General features: G+C 37.8%; 2 long non-coding RNA genes across 2 annotated transcripts in view; one reads left to right on the plus strand and one right to left on the minus strand.

The window, feature by feature from the left end:
• Nucleotides 1-2379: 2379 nt before the first annotated feature.
• Nucleotides 2380-22265, minus strand: part of LOC119532520 — a 92845-nt gene continuing 72959 nt past the window's right edge. Inside the window, exons 9-11 of the long non-coding RNA XR_005216555.1 lie at nucleotides 5136-5319; nucleotides 3372-3464; nucleotides 2380-2608 (exon numbers count right to left, since the gene is read on the minus strand). This is a non-coding gene — a long non-coding RNA (uncharacterized LOC119532520). The remainder of the gene's footprint in view (nucleotides 2609-3371; nucleotides 3465-5135; nucleotides 5320-22265) is intronic.
• On the plus strand, nucleotides 2615-21975 carry LOC119532522. The gene is made up of 4 exons (XR_005216557.1): nucleotides 2615-2627; nucleotides 14057-14104; nucleotides 20660-20712; nucleotides 21832-21975. It is a non-coding gene; the product is annotated as an uncharacterized LOC119532522 (long non-coding RNA).

A 22265-nucleotide genomic window follows, 5' to 3' on the forward strand; every position in this document is an offset into this window, starting at 1 on the left:
GATGCTGGGGTGTTGGAATAGCTGGAAGGAGATAAATGACATGGTGGTAGTCTAACCTCTAACATTCTTTGAAATTTGTGCTAAAGCTACTTGTTTACTCATTGTGTGCTTTGAAAGTCTTTACCTATCTGTATATACCATACATTGTGCAATAAGGAAAGAACTAAAACTGTGGAATTGTAACCCATAAAAATTTGATATACAGCTTGTTGAGCTGTACATCAAAATTAACACCTTTCTGTATGTATGTTATGTTTTATAATAATGGAAATAGCTGAAGTTGTGAACTGTGATCCAAGACGTACTCTGAAATTTGCTGTCTACTTGGTGAACTATACTATGAAAGTTGTCACTGCCATGTGTATATATAAGTTCACAAATGAAAATTTTAAAAAAATTAAAAAATAATCAATTGACCATAGATCTAAGCATCAATTTCTGAAGTCTAAATTAGATTCCATTGATCAATATGCTTATCTTTATGCCAGTTTCATGCTTTGACCATTATGGCTTTATAAAATGCTTTAGATACAGGAAATGTAATACCTCAGACTTCATTCCTCACATCTTCATTCCAACAAGTTTTTAGCTATTTGAAGTCCCTTAGCTTTCCAAATAAATTTTCAATTCTTCAAAGTAATCTGTTGGAATGTTGATTAATATTGCTTTGAATAGATTTGATGTCTTAATGACATTTAGGTTTCCAATCCATGAACATGGAATGTCTTTTTATTTATTCAGGTTTTCTTTGATTTCTTTTAGCAGTGTTTTGTAGTTTTCTGTAAACAAGACCTTTACATCCTTGAATAAGTTTTTCCTAATTATTTGATTCTTTTAGTTGCTATTTTTAATGAGGTTTTTCTTAATTACCTCCTCACATAGTTCATTTTCAGTGTATAGAAACACCATTCATTTTTCTGTGCTTGTCTTCTATCCTGCCACTTTTTCTGAACTCATTTATTAAGGATTTTCTAAATAAAGAATCATCTTATTTGGAAACAATGAAATTTTACTTCTTCATTTCCTATGTGGATGTCATTTATTTTTTCATCCTTAATTACTTTAGCTGGATCTTCTAGCACAAGGCTGAATAGCAGTGGTGACAAATAGCAATGGTGACAGTGGGCATTCTTGCATTTTCCCAATCTTAAAAGGAAAGCTTTCAGTCTCTCAACATTGAGTATGATGTTAGCTGTGGGATTTCATATATGCCCTTTATCATATTGAGGTAGTAGTTTCCTTTGATTCTTCTTGCAATGATTTTTTTTATCATGAAAGAATGATGAATTTTGCCAAATATCTTTTCTGTATCAATAGAGATGATCATGTGGTATTCCCTTTTGTTAATGTGTTGTACTACATCAGTTAATGTTTTGTACTTCGAATCACCCTTGCATACCTGGGATAAAACAACTTTGTCAGGGTGTGTAATAGATGGGTATATGGGAATAAATGTACCTATTGCAAAGTATGATCTATGATTAACAGTAATATTTTAATATGCTTTCATCAACAGTATTGAATGTACTGCAATACTATGGGTCAACAATTGGGGGACAAGAGATGTAGGAAGATAGGATTTTTAATTTTTATTTATTTTCTGGATTAATGAAAATGTTTTAAAATTGACCATGGAACTGTATACACAACTATGTGCTGGTACTCTGAGCCACTGATTGTATACTTCAGATGTTTTGCATGGTGTGTGTTCTAGTATGCTAATGCTGCCAGAATGCAAAACACCAGAGATGGATTGGCTTTTATAAAAGGGGGTTTATTTGGTTACACATTTACAGTCTTAAGGCCATGAAGTGTCCAAGGTAAGTCATCAACAATCACGTACCTTCACTGGAAGATGGCTAGTGGTGTCTGGAAAACCTCTGTTAGCTGGGAAAGCACATGGCTGGTGTCTGCTCCAAGGATCTGGTTTTTAAATGGCTTTCTCCCAGGACATTCCTCTCTAGGCTGCAGTTCCTCAAAAATGTCACTCTTAGTTGCACTTGGGGTATTTGTCCTCTCTTAGCTTCTCCAGAGCAAGAGTCTGCTTTCAATGGCTGTCTTCAAACTGTCTCTCATCTGCAGCTCCTGTGCTTTCTTCAAAGTGTCCCTCTTGGCTGTAGCTCATCTTCAAAATGTCACTCACAGCTGCACTGAGTTTCCTCTGCCCATCAGCTCATTTATATGGCTCCACTGACCAAGGCCCACCCTGAATGTGTGGGGCCATGCCTCCATGGAAGTTATCTCATCAGAGTTATCACCTACATTTGGGTGGGGCACATCTCCAAAGAAACACTCAAAGAAATCTAATCAAAACCGATAATGTCTGCCCACACAAGATTACATTGAAGATAATGGTGTTTGGGGGACACAATACATTCAAACTGGCACAGTGTGCAATTATATTTCAATTAAACTGCATTTAAAAGGGAAATATAAAGTAAAATCTTTATTAAAATGGTTTGATAATGAATTTTGGCATATAGTATATCACTTCTCTTCTTAAAACTGGCTATCATCAGGGTAGAATTGTGCTCAACATGGTCAAATATCACAACAAATGGAAGAAGAGACAGCCAGGAAAGATATTGGCACACCTCTGGGACCCATGCTGTGGAAAACAATCAAGGGTAAGTCTTCATCTAAACTTGCATTTTTAATATCTTAGCAATGAACATTGCACTGTAAGGAAAACAAGGCACTGGAATGTACATTGAGAAATACTGAGTTTTGAGGGAGTGGAGACCAGGGATCTCCCTGTTTAGGCTACTAATGCAAAATATCTACTTCAATATACCCTCTGCATCCTGAAGATGCCTTGATGGCTAGCATTTCTCTTTTTTTGAAACCACTTTCCCTGCCTGAAAAAATTCAAAAAAAAACAATTATTTGCTAGACTAACATTAGGGAAATGAAAATGTTGAAAAGTTGCAAAAGGCCCTATGATTGTTTCAAATATGATATTTATCTTGGAAATAACATCAAGTTAAGGATTACTTTAGTCAGTAGGAAACTTCATATGACATTGACAATTAGAAAAGGTTTTCAAGATTGAAATATTAAAAATATATAAAAATATATGTTGGGGGTAAAGAGTGTGAAAACCATTGAAGAGAAGGACCAGAATAAGAGCCATTGAGTGAAAGTTTAAATCCAATAGTGCATAAATTTCTATTTTCCCAAAACAAAGGACACTTCAATACAGATTGATAAGCAAACAGAATAATGACCACAACTGAGGAAAATTTCTCCAATATCAACACCTACATTTCAAAAACTATAACTTAAGGAAATCTTCAGTTGATATTTTCAAGAACCTTTACATGTACTGACGTGCTCCTCCTTTTCATGAAGCAAAGTTTCCTAGAGCTCACCTGAATTCTGACTTTGGAGAAATGCAATTCTATCTTTCCATAGTTCCTCTTGATCCAACTTGGATGCTACATCTGATTGGCAGAACTGCCATCCTGGTTGTGGAAAAAAATGGAATTTTAGGTTCTGTGTATTTAACATATCATCAAATCCAGGGAGGGTGACTGTTTTGTTTCCTAGGCTCCTTAAGCAAATACCATGAAATGGTGTGGCTTACACAATGGAAACTTATTAACTTATGGATTTGAGGCCAGGAAAATTTCCAAATCCAGTCATCATCAAAGCAATGCTTTCTCCCCAAGATAGTGCCATTCTGGGGCTGGCAGCTGGTGGCCCTTTGTCCTTAGCTAATCATGGGACAAGGCACATGGCAGTGTCTCCTGGTCTCTTCCATCTCTTCTGGGTTTTGTTGATTTCAGCTTCTTACTTCTGATGGCTTTCTGTCTGTGTCTGAGTTTTATTCTCTTATGAAGTATTCCAGTAATACAAATAAGACTCATCCTGATTGAGATGGGACACAGCTTAACTGAAGGAAACTCATCAAAAGGTCATATTTACAATGGGTTTATAAGCACAGGAATGGATTAGATTTACATATTTTTCTGGGGTACATACAACTTCAAATCACCAGAATCCAAGCTCTAGATCTCAAAATGGTGCATTATTTCTATAGGTAAAATACTCATTCCATTACAATATCTCAGAAACCTTCCATCATTTCAGAAACAATGCTTAGTAAAAATTTTATGAAAATTAGATATTGATGTGGTCTGTCCTGGGGCACAAGTCCCTTTTGTCTATATACCTGTGAAAGCAAGTGAAAAAGTTATCTGTTTCCCATATACAATGGAATGGAGGTGCAGGAATAGGATAAACATTTCCATTCCCATGAGAAGAAATTGAAAGTGAAAGAGGGGCCATGGGTCCCTGTGCTGGTTTGTATATTTATGTCCCCCAGAAAAATCCATATTCTTTGATGCATTCTTGTGGGGGCAGACATATTAGTGTGGATTGGGTTGGAACCTATTGATTCAGTGTCCATGGAGATGTGATCCACCCAACTGTAGGTTATAACTCTGATTGGATAATTTCTGTAGAGGTGTGGCCCTGTCCATTCATCATGGGCCTTGTTTAATTTATGGGAGCACTGTAAAAGCTCAGACAGAAGGAGCTTATAGCTAGCTGGAGCTGAGGCAGACATTTTGAAGACAGCTATTGAAAGCTGATGCAGACATTTTGGAGAAGACCATTTTGAAACACAACCTAGGAGCAAGCAGATGCCAGCCATGTGCCTTCCCAGCTAACAGAGGTTTTCCAGATGCCAATGGCCTTTCTCCAGTGAAAGTACCCTTTGTTGATGGACATGTTATGGCCTTAAGACTGTAACTGTATAACCAAATAAACCCCCTTTTATAAAAGCCAATCCATTTCTGGTGTTTTGCATTCTGGCAGCATTAGCAAACTAGAATAGTCCCAAATAATTCTGAAAGCCTGAAAGGCAAATTCCATTAGATTTCAAAGTCTGAGAGTTATCTATGGAATGATACTTTATCCTACAGGCTTGCTCAAGCAGCAGTTCCACCCCTTTCAAGGGCTTTCCCTGAACACTGGGGTAAGACCCCATCCTCTGAGAACACTGGGATAGTGGTCAGACTCTCCACATTCCCTGCAGCACAGTGTCTGCCCTTTAAGAACAAGGGGTGGCAGCCCTCTTCCAGGACAATTGGGTAGAAGGCCCAGTTCTTCAAGCACTGGGACAGACTCACCCTTTCAACACACATGGGTGGACCCACTGTCTTGGCCTGAGAAGATGTCTTTTGTCCAAACATCAGCTTCCATGGCTCTGCCTTGAAGTGATTTTTCCTTCAGTTTCTCCCTTTTCTTTTTCCATTTAGTCTAGGCTGGCAGTGGTTTGTTTCATACAGTCCTTGCAGAAAAGATGTTGGGTTTCTATGTAGTATACAGAAGTACAAATCATCAGTCAGAAGGACTTTGCACAGATCCTTCCTGAATAACTGCACTTCCAATCCTGTCTTGCATGGAGATTGCTGACTGGGGTCATGTTCACTTAAACCCTTGCATGAAGCACTCTTCTCTGGGCACTTACTTTTCAGAATTTCATAATATTCCAAATCATATTTTTCTGGTTTATGTCTAGTTGTCTTTTCAACTTACCCCATTCATCTTGCATTTTGCTATAAGCTACAAGAAGAAACCAGGATGTACTTTCCACACTTTGGAAATCTCCTCAGCTAAATATATAACTTCATCACCCAAGTCCTGCCTTCCATCTTATATCAGAACTCATTTTCACCAAATTCTATGCCACCTTAACAAAGATCACATTTCATCTATTTTCTGATAATGTGTTCATCATTTCTTTCTAAGACATCATGAGAAATACCTTTATCAACCATATTTCTACCAACAGTCTCTTCAAAGCAATCTAGGCCTTTCCTTCCAAGCTCCTCACAATTCTTCCAACCTCTACCCATTTACCAATTCCAAAGTCATTTCCACATTTTTTTTTTTTTATTTCTAACAGCAGGACCACTTTTCCTATGGTTGCAAAATTTTCATCCAATGCATTCATTGGATGGAAGAATGAAAATTTATTAGCTTATGGTTTTGAGGCCAGGAAAACATCCAAATCCAGGCATCATCCAGGCAATGCTTTCTCCCCAAGACTGGCAATCTTGGGCTGGCAGCTGGCAAGCCTTGGTCCTTAGTTTGTCACATGTGAAGGCACATGGTGAAATCTCCTGGTCTTTCTTATGTGTTTCATCAATTTCAGCTTATTCTGATGGATTTCTCTCTGTGTTTGAATTTTATTTTCTGATAAAGGGCTCCACTAATAGAATTAATGCCTTTCTTGATTGAGGTGGGACACATCTTGACTGAAGTAACCTCATCAAAAGGTCCTCTGTACAATGGGTTTAAATGAACAAGAATGGATTAGATTTAAAGACATGCTTTTCAGCAGTATATATAGTTTCAAACTACTACCATGATTAAAGAATAATAAGGTAAACATTGAAGGTCAGTAAAGGGAGCATACCTAGAACACAGAATATTGACATTTTTTACCATCAAAGGGTGACTTCTTGACCTTGTGCCCAAATACAGTGAGGATCTCTGTTTGCTGAAACTCAAGTTCAGAGATACTGAAGAACTCTCTGTATTTTCAGACAGGGAGAAATTTTATGTTTTCACAATAATTCATTATTATTTTCAAAAGGATCCAATAATGTAAGCCTCCTATGACAGTTTATATGAAAAAGGATATGCCTGTTGTTTTTACTAGTTTAGCCTGAATCCATACCAAATTCCCAGAGCAGAATAACTATTTAGGGCACATTTAATCAACTTATTGATTCCTTCAGAAAATATTCATTGAATTCCCAGCACTGTGTGGACCTTGACTAGAAGAAAATCATGAAATTTGTGTTCAAAGAGATTACATTCTACTGGGGTGAAAAGATAGATATAAGTAATAAGTACAAAAAAATTCCTTTTAGGTCATTGTTCCTGTTGTAAAATGATATATAATATTATATATATATATATAAAGTATAAAATAAAACATTAAAGAATGTAAAACAATATGAACAAGCTGTTCTAGATGCTTCTTGAGAAAATAGAGGAATTTATAGAAAAATTTGAGAGAATCAGCCACTGAGACCAGATAACTGATACTCCACAGCATTACATCTCTGAACAGCTTTCTCTGGGATGTTTCCAGCAGTGCCCAATCTTCCTGTGTGAAGTCTATAACTACATCTTCCAAGTTCACTAACTACTGAAAGCATCACAGATTCTTCAGCTCAGAGGGTGCTGTATCTACCAATGTCCAGAGTAGGATGTTGTAGAGAACAACACTGAGGGAGTGGCAACTGTTTACAGAGTTTGACTCTCAAATCAGATCATTCTCAGTCCTGAAAGGTCATTTGCCTTGCACACACAGAGACACATAGGCACAATGAATATTTAAATTTCCATTGTAAAAGAATTATTAGAAGTTATGTATGATAAAATCTGGATATTTGCTAATAAACTGGTCATTATAACTTCCAGATGGTGCTACACAATTTGCATGAACATTCGTAACTAAAACACACTTTTCCACCAATTTCAAGTAAATTTACCAACTCATTACATGGCATACAATATACATGATTTGCATTTTTATATCAAAACTGTGGTTAGATTATTGCTTAAAGACATTTTCAAAATGTGCAAATATGTCTCAATACTTTAATAAATTAGAAATTTGGGAAAATAAATGACTTCTCTTTTCCTTCTGTTCCCTAACCCTCACTTTTCCTCCTCTCAACAATGCACAGCATTGCACTCTAGCATCTTAATGCTCTATTGATTGAACTAACCTGCTGAGACATCAGCCTCTACTGACTGTAAACTTCTGCTCTTCTTATCTCTTTCACATATATTCACTGCATGCCATAGCCAATTGCAGGCATTAACATGATCAATGAGTGCACTAATTCTCCAATGAGGAAATGGGCTGGATGAGAAATAAATCTCTCTCATCTCTCCAGTGAATAAAGAGCCTTAAAAGAGTTTGGAACAAATTTGTGTTAAATTGGAAAGGGATTACTTATTGATGAACCCCTAACCTACCATCACCATCCCAGAGGACTGGATAAATTTTACTGCAGCCTGATCCTTGACTATATCCTAAATGAAATTAGAATATCCATGTCCATCTGCTGACAATGGAAGGGGAATTTCAGTAGGAAGAATTCCGTACTCACTAATGGTTACATTGTGAATAGCTCAGCTGACTACTGTCTTTAAGTTTTCACTCAGAACTAGATAAACAGTAAGTAAACAAAGCAGAAAATGGAGAAAGGACCTGTGAAACTCTGGTCTTGTCACAAATTTCCAAACCCACCTGCCATGAATCTAACCCTTTCACCTGGAAGTAACCTGGCCCAATCAATAGGAAAATGAAGTGTGCTCCAACAGAAATAGGGGAACCCTGTGCTGCTTTAAATCCATTATGCATCCCAGAAGAACCATGATCTTTTAATCAAAACTTTTGGGATGGGCCCTTTGATTAAATTTTTCTATGGAAATGTGACACACCCAGTTGTGGGTTGGAACTCAAATTATATTTCCGTGGAGGTGTGAACCTGCCCACTCAGGGTGGGTCTTTATTGCTTTACTGGAGTCATTTACAAGAGCTCACGGAGAGAAAGAGCTCAGAGAATCTGAAAGAGACATTTTGGAGATAAACTAAGATATGTAATACCAGGTTTCCCCCAGGAGAAGCTAAGATCTGAATCAGATGGAGTTGCAGACAGAAGGATGATTTGAGATGCTAATATAAGGGTAGAAGGCCAGAATTTGCCTCAGAGAAGCTAAGAGGGGCCCCCCAAATGATTAGAGAGAAACACTGGGAGAACAAACATGGATGCACAGGAGCTGAGAGAAGCTAAAAAAGAGAGAAGCCCAGAGACATTTTGCAGAAAGCCATTTAGAAACAAGAATCCTGGAGCAAAGGATAAGCAGATGCCAGCCACTTGCCTACCCAGTTGAGAGAGGTGTTCCACATGTCATCAACATTTCTTTACTCTTGTTGATGCCTTAGTTTGTGGACACTTTTATGGCCTTAGAACTGTAAATGTGGAACCTAATAAACCCCCTTTATAAAAGTCTATCCATTTCTGGTATCTTTCATAACAGCAGCCTTAGCAAACTGGAACAGCCCCCTATCCCAGTATCAAGAGTAAGAAGGTCTTCACAACTCTAAGTAAAAAAGAAGATATGAATACTTTCATTGTAAAAACAAGAACATGAAAATCATTGAGTTTTTCTCCCTGGTCCAAGATCCTTGCAGATTTGGAAAGGTAGCTATCAAATTTATTTGGAAGGGAAAGTGGCCCTGAATTGACAAAAACATTCTAAAAAAGAACAAAGTGGAAGGACTTACACTTCCTGAATTTAAAGCCTATTATAAAACCACAGTGTTCACAACAGCATGGTACTGGCACAGAGATAGACATATTGATCAATGGAATTGAATTGAGAGCTTGCTAACAGATCCCAGATCTAATGTCAAATGATTTTTGATAAGGCCTCCAAATCCACTGAACTAAGAATTTTGTATAGGGGCTGTTCAAAAAATTGGGCTGGGAGTACTGGGTAGCCATATCCAAAGGAATGAAAGAAGACCACTATCTCACACCCTACACAAAATTAACTCAAAATGGATCAAAGAACTCAATATGAGACAGTAAAATAAAAGATCTAGAAGGTAAATAGGGAAACACCTTCAAGACCTAATAATGGGAGGTAGCTTCTTATGCCTTACAACCAAAGTAGGTTGTTGGAACTTTTATTGGAATTGCAAAACAAAACAATGGAATAAGAAAAACATATATCCTAAAATAACTACATTGCTTCCAGTATGTTCCTATCATACCCCAACAAAATTAACAAACCATGGTCACTCCTGAGCATTCCCATATCATTAAAGATTACCCTCAATATCTTATCTGCTCTAACTAGATTACCATTTCCCCTTCACTAGTTGCTATCTATCTCTAGACCCCTATATTCTACAATATAAGACACATGACCTCCAGAATGACCTCTTGATTCCACATGAAATTTCTCAGTCCCTGAAACATTACTTTGTTTCATTTCTCTTCCCCCTTTTGGACAAGAAGTCTTTCTTAATCTCACAATTCTGGGTCCAGGCACATCCCCAGGAGTCATTTCCCACATTGCCAGGGAGATTCATCCCCCTGGGAGTCATGACCCATGTAGGGGGTTATTGTGATTTTGATTGGCATTTCCCTAATAGCTAGTGAACATTTTTTCATGTTTTTTAGCCATTTGTATTTCCTCTTCAGGAAAATGTCTTTTCATATATTTTGCCCATTTTATAATTGGACTGTTTGTACTATTATCATTTATTTGTAGGATTTCTTTATATGTTGGATTTCAGTCTCTTATCTGATATATGGTTTTCAGATAAATTCTCCCATTAAGTTTGCTGCCTCTTCATCTTTTGAACCAAGTCCTTTGAGGCATGGAAGCTTTTTATTTTGAAGAGTTCCCATTTATCTTTTTTCTTTCATTCTTGTGCTTTGGGTGTAAGGCATAAGAAGCTACCCCCTATTATTAGGTCTTGAAGGTGTTTCCCTATATTAACTTCTAGGGCTTTTATTTTACTGTCTCATATTGAGTTCTTTGATCCATTTTGAGTTAATTTTGTGTAGGGTGTGAGATAGGGGTCTTTCATTCCTTTGGATATGGGTACCCAGTACTCCCAGCCCAATTTTTTGAACAGCCCCTATACAAAATTCTCAGTTCAGTGGATTTGGAGGCCTTATCAAAAATCATTTGACATTAGATCTGGGATCTGTTAGCAAGCTCTCAATTCAATTCCATTGATCAATATGTCTATCTCTGTGCCAGTACCATGCTGTTTTGAACACTGTGGTTTTATAATAGGCTTTAAATTCAGGAAGTGTAAGTCCTTCCACTTTGTTCTTTTTTAGAATGTTTTTGTCAATTCAGGGCCACTTTCCCTTCCAAATAAATTTGATAGCTACCTTTCCAAATCTGCACAGTAGGTTGTTAGAACTTTTATTGGAATTGCATTGAATCTGTAGATCAGTTTGGCTGGAATTGACATCTTAATGATGTTTACCCTTCTTATCCATGAACATGGAATATCTTTCCACCTGTTTAGGTCCTCACTGATTTCTTTTAGTAAAATTTTGTAATTTTCTGTGTAGAGGTGTCTTACATCCTTTGTTAACTTTATTTCTGTGTACTTGATTTTTTAGTTGCTGTTGGGAATGGATTTTTTTTTTTCTGGTGTATATGAACATTACTGACTTTTGCATATTAATTGTGTATCCTACAACTTTGGTGAATTTCTTTATTAGCTCAAGTAGGTTTGTCATCAATTTCTCAGGAGTTTCTAAATTTAAAGTCCTATCATCTGCAGATAATGGCAGTTTTACTTCCTCCTTTCCAATTTGGATTATGTTTCTTTGTCTTGGCAGATTGCTGTCACTAGAACATCTGGCGCAATGTTGAATAACAGTAGTGATAGCAGACATCTTTTTCTCATTCCCAATGTTAGGGGAAGGCTTTCAGTCTCTTGCCACTGAATATTCTGCAGGCTCTGGGTTTTTCATATATGCCCTTTATCATATTGAGGATGGTTCCTTCAATTCCTACCTTTTGAAGTGATTTTTATCAAAAAAGGATGCTGAATTTTGTCAAATGATTTTCAGCATTTATTGTGATGAACATTTGCTATTACCTTTCAGTTTCTTAATGTTTTCCATTACATTTATTGATTTTCTTATGTTGAACCACCACTGCATACCTGGAATGAACCCCACTTGGTCATGGTTTATGATTCTTTCAATGTGTGTTTGGATTTGATTTGCAATTTTTTTTTGAGAATTTTTCATCTGTATTCATTAGGGAGATTGCCCTGTAGTATTCCTTTCTTGTAGTATACTTATCTGGTTTTGTTATTAAAGTAATGATAGCTTCGTAAAATGAGTTAGGTAGTGTTCCTTTTTCTTCCATTTTTTAAAAGAGTTTGAGCAAGAATTATGTCAGTTCTTTTGGAAAGTTTTGTTAAATTCCCCCATGAAGCCACCTGGCCGTGGGCTTTTATTTGTAGAAAGCTTTTTGATGACTGATTGGATCTCTTTACTTGTGATTGGTTTGTTGAGGTTTTCTATTTCTTCTTGAGTCAATCTAGGTTTCTCATGTGTTTTTCAGTAAATTATCCATTTCCTCTAAATTATCTACTTTGTTGGTGTACAGTTCTTCATAATATCCTCTTATGATATTTGTTATTTTTTCAGGATCCAAAGTAATGTCCCCCCTCTCATTTCTGATTTGTTTATTTGGCTCTCTTCTCTTTACTTTGTCAGTCTACCTAAGGCTTTGTCAGTCTTGCTGATCTCAAAGAAGCAAATTTGGTTTTTATTCTATTGTAGTCTTTCTCCATAACATTTTTTTTTTTTTGCTTTAATCATTTTTATTTCTTTTTGTCTAGTTTGTTTAGGGTTAGTTTGCTGGTCATTCTCTAGCTTCTTCAATTGTTCAGTTAGACCTTTGGTTTTAGCTCTTTCCTCCTTTGTAATGTATGCATTTACAGCCATAATTTTCTCCCTCACCACTGACATTGCTACATCCCTTAGGTTTTGTTCTCATTTTCAGTCATCTCTAGATATTTACTGATTTCTCTGGCAATTTCTTCTTTGACCTACTGGTTGTTTAGGAATGTGTTGTTTAACCTGCAGATATTTGTGAATGTTCTAATGCTTTGGTGGATATTGATTTCTAGTTGCATTACATTATGGTCAGAGTATGTGCTATGAATAATTTCAATCTTTTCATATTTATTAAGACTTGTTTTGTACCCCAGCATATGATCTATAGCCATTTCTGTTAAAAACTCATTTTCATGGTCTTTAAAATCAGGCTGTTGATGGTGCCTGCAAGGAAGAGAAAAGTGCCTAGTAGGAGGGTGTGTGGTGATCTTGGTGCTAAATCCAGGTTCTTCAGCTGCTAGGAGGCAGAGTGGTATAATTGAAGGACAAGTGCTTGTGCATCCCAGTTCCCTGAGTTCACTCCAGGGTCTTCCCCTTTAAGTCATTACATCTTGCTGGGTTCAGCATGCATTTTCTTTACATTTGTGCTCTTATGTTCTCCCTCTCAGGGTGAATTTGTGAGAATTGAATGGGTCCAAGGGAAAGCCCTAGGAACAAATTCTAGTACTAATTTGCTGCTCATGAAATAGTAGATTTCTCAGTCTTTCTTGAGACTTCTACTTTATCTGTCTCCCCCCACTAACATACAGGCCCACTGATGCCCATTCAGATCCATGAAAAGTGGATAAAGCATCTAATTTATAAGATACTGATCTTTGCTGGAGGACTGACAGGTTAATATAAGGTCTTTCACATATAAATCCAGGAGTTTCTGTCACAGAGTTGTATTTGTGGAGAGGGTTAATATGGGAAGATAATCCACTGTAGTTTGCTGAGACAGCATTACCTATTTCTTTGTTCATGGGACAGTGACAAAAACATGTCAGAGTTGTATATACATGGGTTTGATTCTGTCTCTAACTGCATAATATTGAGCATCTCCTTTTCATGTCTGAGCCTCAGTTTTCTGTTTTGTTGTGTTTTTGTTTTTACCAAAAGTGGATTCTATGACCCATGGTATGGTCATAAAGATTAGTAAATATGTTCTGTAATAATTATGTTTGAATTAAATTTGAGTGGGGGAAAGCCATAGAGGAGTTGCATATACATGGCACAAAGAGATGCTCAATATATGAGCACTTCTTTGGTGTCAGACTTAAAATTCCCATCAAGGTAACCAAAATACCAATTAGTTTATTATGATCCCACTGGCTCTCCCCCCTGTGTTTTGTTGTTCACACATAACTGGCGATAAGCCTAGAATAAGATTAAGGCAGAATGTTTGGTATCATTTGGACTGAACTCACAAGTATGAATGTGGAGATATGGTTTCACTTCCTGAAAATGTCTACTTTTCTTTCTGAAAGAAACATCAGAAAACTAAAGCCACACACACAAAAATGTCAAGATCCCCGCTCCATATCCCAGACATCCTCTACCCTAATAATGATAGGCTATCTTCTTCCTTTCAGCCCCAGGTCATCTTTTACTTCCAGGAGGAGATGCTGGGTAAGGAAGAGGTATGTGAAACAGGTCTGGGTTAATATGTCTAGTATAGAGAGAATTTGAAGAATATTTCATTGACCCTGACCAGCTACATGGTTCCAGGAACTTCTATTGTTATCCATCTTCTCTTTTCTGAATATAACAGTAGTTTGTCATTAGTAGTGCAGAGTTTCAGAGAAAATGTGGAAATTTCATTTCTTTGTAACTTAGGAGTTTAGATTCTTAAAGAGTTAAATAATTGTTATGAAATATGTAAAAGTAATGTGGCAAATGGCTTATCCTGAGAAGGCTGATCTTTCAAGGTGCTGGCCAACCTATATTTTGAAAATTGTGTGTCAATGTTTTTTAGTAGGAGAAAGAAAATGGTTATTTCTATCAATACATTATTTTAATTGTGTTGTGTGATTGTTAGGCTCATGTGTCAACTTGGCCAGGTAATGGTTCCCAGTTGTTTGGTCAAGCAAGCACTGGCTTGGTACTTGGAGGACACTTCATGGACTTAAAATATCAGTGAGTTCATTACATCTATGGCTGATTACATCTATAATCAACTGAGAAGTTTGCCTTCAGCAGTGAGAGATATTTAATCATTTGAAGGCTTTAAAAGGAGAACTAATGACTTCAGCAGTCAGGGAGAGAATTGTCATCTCTGTTTCTAGAGGGTAGCTTCTCCTGGAGAATTCTTTGAAAACCATCAGAGTTCCCAGGTTGCAGCCTACCCTGCAGAATATGGACTTGTGCTTTTCCACAGTCACATGAGACATTTTTATGAAATATCATAATGTTTACAGGTATCTCCTGTCAGTTTTGTTTCTCTAGAGAACCCTGACTAATACATGTTGGAAATTGATTTAGTAATATTTTTACACAACACATATTGTATTTTAACTAAAATTGTCTTTTACTTGGGTTTTTTAAAATCAGAAATAACTAGATAGAATTAAAACTAACATGCATGAAGAATAAATGTTTCCACAAAGATAGTCATAGTTATTTAATATCATTCAAAATATACTTATGCTCTTGCCTTTTCTTCCATTCATGTTGGAAAAACATTCAGATGTTTCTGTGGCTTTGCTTTCTCTTGAATTGTCATGTGAGATGATTCCCAAGCATCTCCATTTTGTGAAGGAAATTTTTTTTATTATTCATTTTATTGAGATATATTCACATACCATGCAGTCATACAAACCAAATCATACATTTGATTGTTCACAGTACCATTACATAGTTGTACATTCATTACCAAAATCAATCCCTGACACCCTCATTATCACACACACAAAAATAGCCAGAATAATAATTAAAGTGAAAAGGAGCAACTAAAGTAAAAAAGAACACTGGGTGCCCTTGTCTGTCTGTTTGTTTCCTTCCCCCACCTTTCCAATCATCCATCCACAAACTAGACAAATGGGAGTGTGATCCCTATGCCCCCCCAATCCCACTGCCCCCTTCATAAGCCACATTTTTTATACAATTGTCTTCAAGATTCATGGGCTCTGGGTTGTAGTTTGATAGTTTCAGGTATCCACCACTGCTACCCCAGTTCATTAGAACCTAAAAAGGGTTGTCTATATTGTGTATAAGAGTGCCCACCAGAGTGACCTCTCAGCTCCTTTTGGAATCTCTCTGCCACTGAAGCTTATTTCATTTCCTTTCACATCCCCCTTTTTATCAAGAAGATGTTCTCCATCCCATGATGCGGGGTCTACATTCCTCCCTGGGAGTCATATTCCATGTTGCCAGGGAGATTCACTCCCCTGGGTGTCTGATCCCACATAGGGGGGAGGGCAGTGATTTCACCTTTCAAGTTGGCTTAGCTAGAGAGAGGGGGCCACATCTGAGCAACAAAGAGGCATTTGGGAGGAGGCTCTTAAGCACAATTATAGGGAGGCCTAGCCTCTCTGTGAAGGAAATTTTTTAATTAAATTCAGCTTTATTGAGATATATTCACATACCATACAATCATCCATGGTGTACACTCAATTGTTCATAGTACCATCATATAGTTATGCATTCATCACCCCAATCTATTTTTGTACATTTTCCTTACATCAGAAAGAATAAGAGTAATAAATAAAAGTAAAAAGGAACTCCCAAATCATCCTCCCATACCACCCCATTTTTGTTTAGTTTTTGTCCTTTTTCTACTCATCCATCCATACACTGGATAAAGGGAGTGTGATCCACAAGGTTTTCACAATCACACTGTCACCCATTGTAAGCTACATCGTTATATAATCATCTTCAAGAGTCAAAGCTACTCAGTTGGAGTTTGATAGTTTCAGGTACTTCTAGCTATTCTAATACATTAAATCCTAAAAATGGTTATCTATATAGTGCATAAGAATGTCCACCAGAGTGACCTCTTGACTCCATTTGAAATCTCTCAGCTAGTGAAACTTTATTTCATTTTGCATCTCCCTTTTTGTCAAGAAGATATTCTCAATCCCATGATGCTGGGTCCATATTCACCCCTGGGAGTCAAATCCTGCATTGCCAGGAAGATTTGCAGCCTTAAGAGTCAGGTCCCATGTAGGGGAGAGGGAAGTGAGTTCATCTGCTGAGTTGGTTAATTAGAGATAGAGGTTCATATCTAAGCAACAAAGAGGTACTCATGGGGAGACTTGTAGGCACAATTATAAGCAGCTTTAGCCTGTCCTTTGCAGTAACATGTGTGAAGGATAGTAGGGTCTTTAAAAACTCACCTGATAGGTGAATCATTTTCCAAAATCATAATCAACCCCAGTCATAATTTCAGTCATTCCTGTCAGCCCAATTGACTTTAACCAACCTCCAGACAAATGAGTAAGACCAATGTAGGCATCAGGCACAATTGAACCTCCATTGGCAGACATGGCCAAAACTGGAACTTCTGAGTCATCATTCTGCCTGCCCACATCACCTATGTAATTACTACTTATTTGCATATGTCAGCTGAAGCATTGCATCTATTATCAGATCTCCAAGTTCTGTCTTTATACAGCAGATCCAATATCAAGATCTATAATTATATACCTGTATAATTTTTAGTAATATCTGATATTTTTCACATCATTTCTTTGAAGACATTAACCAGGTCTCTTTTGGTCACAATGTCTCAACCTCAGCATATTGCAATTTAAGGCCAGATAATTCTTTGTTGTTGGAGGCTGTCCTCTGCATTATAGGATGTTTAGCAGCATCTCTGACTTCTACCCACTAGATGCCAATAGTATCATTCCCATCCCCTAGTTATAATAACCAAAAAGTCTCCAAACATTGCCAAATTGTCCCCTGGAATGCAAAATTGTCCTTCACTGAAAACCACTGATTTATATCATATTCATGGCCCTAGTGATTAACAGTGTGAGTGGAGCAACAAAACCATCTCTCAATATAAGATGGAGTGATAAATGCATGGCTATACTGATGCACAAATAATATTGAGTATGTTAAAATTCCCAAAAGCTGAAGTCAGTACAGCTAACCCCTTCAATCACCACCTGTTATATCAGATTTGTTTTTCTTGACAATAATCTTTGGAGAAGAGTTGTGGCAAACTCCCCTTTTATCCTCTTCCACAGAGCTCCAGTTAAGTACATTGATAATAAGCCTAAAATGAATACTGAAAATACAATGCTGCAACAAATGTAAGATGCACCTTGGTAAAGGGAGCCAGCAGATTTTCAGTGCCCCAACCTCTGTTTGTCAATTTCTGCATCAAGGTTAAAGCTGAGAACAGAAATCTTCAAAATGCATAGTCTTATGTTTAAGGCCAGCCAGCATGAATGAATTGGAGCCAGGAAGTTAACCAGCAATGTCTTGACTTCCAAACCCTTTCCAAATTCTTTTCTGTCCTAAATCCCACTCCTAGAGTTGTCTGCATTCCAGGTCCCAGCCTCCTGGCCCTGCCTCAGAGAACTAAACATATGTATCTGGTGTTCTTGCTAGTTTTCCCTCACACTGCATTCTACAGCCACTCTAAGATGGAGAGCTTTCCGCATTGCAGGCAAGTAAGTTCAGAATCTGGTGTAAAATATTCCAAGTTTCCAAACCAGGCTTGGCTACTCTTCAATTTTGTGGTCTTGAGAAACTGACATGATTTCTCTAAGTTTCAATGCCTTCATTTTGGAATGAAGTGTGGTACTGAGTATTGATAAAGATTATCATGGAAACAAAAAACCAAGCAAACCTCAAGATAGATTAGTGATTGCCAGAGACTGGGGAAGGGGAGGATGGAGGAGTGATTGCTTATAGTGTACAGCATCTCCTTTGAGGGTAAAAAAAATGTTTTGGAATTGTATAGTGATGATAGTTGCACAAAGTTGTGAATGCACTAAATGCCACTGAATTACACACTTTACAGTGGTAAATTTAATTTTATGTGAATTTCACCTCAGTGCAGTTTAATGACTTCTCAAAAATTAAATGTAGATTTATCATATGACCTGGAATTTGCATTTCTAGGTATATACTCAAAAGAATTGGAAGAAGGGTCTCAAACAGATATTGTACACCAATGTTCATAACAGCATTATTCACAACTAGTTAAAAGGTGGAAATAACCCAAACAACCATCAATGGATGAATGCATAAACAAAATGAGGTATATCCATACAATGAAATATTATTCGGCTGTAAAAAAGGGATGACGTTCTGATACATGATACAACTCAGATGAATCTTGAAATCATTATTTTGAGTAAAATAAGCCAGAAGAAAAAGGGCAAGTATTATATGAGTCCAACTATTTTAAATACCTAGAATAAACAAATATATAGGGACAGTAAGTAGATTAGACATCATGAGTGTTGGGGGAGGGGACAATAGTGAGCTATTACTTAATAGGTACAGAGTTTTTATTTGGAGTCATAAAAATTTCAGGCAATGTTTGGAAGACATGGTAACACATAATTGTGAATACAATTAATGCCACAGAAATGTATACCTAAGAATGTTAAAATGGTTATTGTATATGTGTTACCAAAATTGAAAGAGAGGGAGAGAAAAATTTAGGTCTTTCCCACTCCAATTTATTTGTGTTCCCTACAGAGAAGGAATGAAGCTTGATTTCTCCATGGCAGGTCACCTGAGTCTGGGCTCAATTTCTCTTCTTGGGGATTTGCCCAATCCTAACATCTCAGCTGTGCCAAGTTCTGTGATTCCCTGCCCATTTACCTGGGACCTTGATTAGTTTACTAGAGCACCACATAAGCTCAGACAGAAGGAGCAAGCTTGCTACAGCCAAGAGGGACACTTTGAGGAACACACAGGAGCTGAAAGAGGAGCTGCAGTTTACAGAGACATTTTGCAGATGGCCTTTGAAAGCAGACATTTGCTCTGGAGAAGGTAAGAGAGGACAAATGCCCCAAGAGCAACTAAGAGAGACATTTTTGAAGAGCTGCAGCCTAGAGAGGAACGTCCTGAGAGCCATTTTGAAACCAGAACCCTGGAGCAGATGCCAGTCACATGCCTTCCCAGCTAACAGAGGTTTTCCAGAAGCCATTGGCCATCCTCCACTGAAGGTCCTGATTGTTGACACCTTATCTTGGACACTTTAAGGACTTAAGACTGTAACTTTGTAACCAAATGAAACCCCTTTATGAAAGCCAATCCATTTCTGGTGTTTTGTGGAAAGGCAGCATTAGCAAACCCTAACAGATTTTGATTCCCTGGAATGAGACTGAAGATTCTGTGCTGGGGAACTCCTGAATCTTGCCTGTACTAACTGGAGAGCTTAGGAAATGCATCATGTCTCCTTGAGACTCCTCCAAGTTGTGGCAGTTACTCAAACTTTGTTTTGAGGACCTTGACATTTTTGAGGAGGAATGGTCAGGCATTTTGTAGAATGTCTTTCTGTTGGGATGTTTCTGATATTTTTCTCATGGTTAGACTGAGATTATGGGTTTAGGGGAGAAAGAGCACAGAGGTAACCTGCCATTTTTATTACATCATATCAAGGGTACATACTGTCATCATGGATATGGCTGCTGGTGTTGACTTTGAACACCTGGCTGAGATGTTTGCTGGTTCTCTCCAGTATAAGTTTCCCCAGTCCCCACATTTTCTGTACTGAATTCTTTGGAAGGAAGTCACTCTATGTATCCCTTATATAAGGAATATGGAGCTATGCTCCCCCTTCTTGAGTTCAGACTTCATTTGCAAACTCTGTCCTCAGGGTGGCTTGGGCACTATTGTCTCTAGAAGGGTGAACCCCAAATTTCCAGGTCCTTTCATCTGATGACATTTTTTACACCTTTGAACCCTGATACAGTTCCTCATGTTCTCTGGATACCATCTCCCCCTTTTCCCAATAAATGACTGTTATGGCTTTAGAGGGCAAATATATGTCTCTTGCAAACCTTATCTTATCTAAGCCCCATGGATTGCCTGTTGACTCAGATCTGCCTTCAGGAGTTTGGGATAGACTGTGGGTTCCATGTTAGTAAAAAGGGATGCTTTCAACTCCCATAGTTCTGAAGCAAGAAGAAAAACACCTTTCCTTCTCTTTGCAGGGATCCAACACAGGAGGTAGATACAAAGAAGAAAGAAAAATCACACTAAAAGCTCCCTCTCTTCTCTTTCAGGCTTGTAGGACCAAACCTCCCTCTCAGCTGACCAGAACCTTGCTGTGATGCTGGTAAAGAATGTTTTCCTCTATTGTGATTCAGTGCATATCCCATTTGTCAAGTTTTCACTGGCCAAGGAGGGAGGAGCTGACATGCCACAGCACTAAAATTGGGGAACCAGGCCACTTTCACCCTGGGCCCTGTGATCTCCAGCTTTGCAGGGAGCTACAGGTCTTATGACTGGCACAGTGGCAACCCCTATGTACAGTCAGCCCCAAGTGATGCCTCTGGAAGTTGTTGCAGGTCATACAGCCCAGCCCAGCCCTCTCTCCTTCCTGGGGCTCCATACTGGTGGCTAAGGTCCTTGTCACCAGGCAGGAATAGGAAGACATGAGAAATAATACTGGGATAATACTCTCTTGCTCAGAGTACTGGGAAGAGAGAAGAGTTTCCCACCCACAGCATGAATTTCCCACCCTTTGAATGCTTGTGATCTATTGAGAAAGAAGAGGTCAATATCAAAAATCACATGTTATCAGGCCATGTTGAGATGGTAGATCATCAGACACAACCTAGGATCTCCTGCTTCTCTTTTCCACATGTTTACTTGCATCTGAGTGTCCTTAAACTAACCTGTAGTTCTAAAATTTACTGAGAATGGTTGACTTGGGTTTTTGGCTCACAGGAAGGAATCTCAAAAACTCTATAATGAGACCATTTTGTCTGTTGTTTACATACATCACTCAGCCCAAAGAGAAAAGACAAGAGTTATAACAGAAGAAAGCAGTTGGCAATTTCTAAGCAGGGCAACCACATTCATGTCTCACATCTGCCTTGCCAAAAAACATCACATCAGTCATTTGACAAGCTAAGAACCCAAGGTTCAGAAAGTAGAAAGAAATGTGGGAAACAGCAATTTGGAGAAAGAGAAGGTGGGTTGCTCTGTGGAAGGAATGTAGTCACTGCCCTGCTCCCTTCCTCTTCCCTGTTCTCTTAAAATGTCTGTGTTTCCATCACCCTTTCACTTGACCTGACATACTTGTGTAGACAACTCAAGTCAGACAGTGATCACCCAAGGGGGTCCCCAATTGGACTTCTGGAGCCTCTGTTCTCTGTTGCTAGCTAGGACAGAAAAGATCTGCTTTTGATTTGTATTGTTTACTTTTTTTCTTTTTCATTGAAACATTTAGAAAAATGAACTTCAACAAAAGTGCTGAAATTTAAAGATGGAAACAGGTGAAGAAGGAGGGTCTGATTACATAGCTGATAAATAAAGGGAATGAATTAACTGGGATTGTCTTTTATTTCATTATTTAATAATTGTAAATATTTATGCATACAGCAGAGTTATAAATGCATAAGTATAGTTAAAGATTAATAGTATTCAAGTAACCATCACCCAAAATAAAGAAATATGGTTTGCAAATGCCTTATGTCTTAAGCATGCTATACCCCCATGTGATCATCTTCCAACCTCCCTGCTGGGGGGCCAAAAACAATAAAACAGGGTAATGATTTTGGGATTGATCATTCCATGGTTTTCTTGCTCATTTTAGCATCTGCATATCCCTAAACAATGAATTGTTTACTTTTGGTGCTTTCAGAATTTATCTAAATGGACCAT

This window comes from Choloepus didactylus, chromosome 4 (assembly GCF_015220235.1).
Source record: "Choloepus didactylus isolate mChoDid1 chromosome 4, mChoDid1.pri, whole genome shotgun sequence".
NCBI lineage: Eukaryota > Metazoa > Chordata > Mammalia > Pilosa > Megalonychidae > Choloepus > Choloepus didactylus.